At 38.8% G+C, this 1336-nt stretch overlaps 1 non-coding gene across 1 annotated transcript; it reads left to right on the forward strand.

Moving 5' to 3' along the window:
* Positions 1-752: 752 nt before the first annotated feature.
* LOC112780227 (small nucleolar RNA R71) lies at positions 753-860 on the forward strand. Its single transcript, XR_003191079.1, has one exon. It is a non-coding gene; the product is annotated as a small nucleolar RNA R71 (small nucleolar RNA).
* The last annotated feature ends 476 nt before the right edge of the window (positions 861-1336 follow it).

Raw genomic sequence — 1336 nt, forward strand, 5'->3', positions numbered from 1 at the left:
ATCTACTTTCCAATGCAATTAGAAGCGCGCCATTTGGAGTTCTATAGCTCCAGAAAATCCACTTTGAGTGCAGGGAGGTCAGAATCCAACAACATCAGCAGTCCTTCTTCAACCTCTGAATCTGATTTTTGCTCAGGTCCCTCAATTTCAGCCAGAAAATACCTGAAATCACAGAAAAACACACAAACTCATAGTAAAGTCCAGAAATGTGAATTTATCATAAAAACTAATAAAAACATCTCTAAAATTAACTAGATCCTACTAAAAACATACTAAAAACAATGCCAAAAAGCGTATAAATTATCCGCTCATCACAATGGGTGATTTCTCCATGAGGGATTGTAGGTGTTTCCATATGGTTCACCCATATAATTTACCTCTGCTATTGCAGGGTTCTCAGGATCATAAGCTTCTTCTTCAGAAGATGTCTCTTGAGTACTGTTGGATGCATCTTGCATTTCATTCAGACTCTAAGAAATCATATTGACTTGCTGAGTTAATATTTTATTCTGAGCCAATATGGCATTCAGAGTATCAATTTCAAGAACTCCCTTCTTCTGAGGCGTCCCATTACTCACAGGATTCCTCTCAGAAGTGTACATGAACTGGTTATTAGCAACCTTGTCAATAAGTTCTTGAGCTTTTGCAGGCGTTTTCTTTAGGTGAATGGATCCACCTGCAAAAGTATCCAATGACATCTTAGCTAATTCAGGCAGACCATCATAGAATATATCCAGGATGGTCCATTCTGAAAGCATGTCAGAAGGACACTTTTTGGTCAGTTCCTTGTATCTCTCCCAAGCTTCATAGAGGGATTCACCTTCTTTCTATCTGAAGGTTTGAACATCCACTCTAAGCTTACTCAGCTTTTGAGGAGGAAAGAACTTGGCTAAGAAAGCCTTGACTAGCTTATCCCAAGAGTTTAGGCTATCCTTAGGTTGAGAGTCCAACCATATTCTAGCTCTGTCTCTTACAGCAAATGGGAAAAGCATGAGCCTGTAGACTTCAGGATCTACTCCATTAGTCTTAACAGTGTCACATATTTGCAAGAATTCAGTTAAGAACTGAAAGGGATCTTTAGATGGAAGTCCATGAAACTTGCAGTTTTGTTGCATCAGAGAAACTAATTGAGGTTTAAGCTCAAAATTGTTTGCTCCAATGGTAGAAATTGAGATGCTTCTTCCATGTAAATTGGAATTAGGTGCAGTAAAGTCACCAAGCATCCTCCTTGCATTATTATTATTTCGGCTGCCATCTCCTCTTCCTGTTCGAAAATTTCTGTAAGGTTGTCTCTGGATTGTTGTATTTTAGCTTCTCTTAGTTTCCCCTTCAGAGT

This window comes from Arachis hypogaea, chromosome 19 (assembly GCF_003086295.3).
Source record: "Arachis hypogaea cultivar Tifrunner chromosome 19, arahy.Tifrunner.gnm2.J5K5, whole genome shotgun sequence".
Classification (NCBI taxonomy): Eukaryota; Viridiplantae; Streptophyta; class Magnoliopsida; order Fabales; family Fabaceae; genus Arachis; species Arachis hypogaea.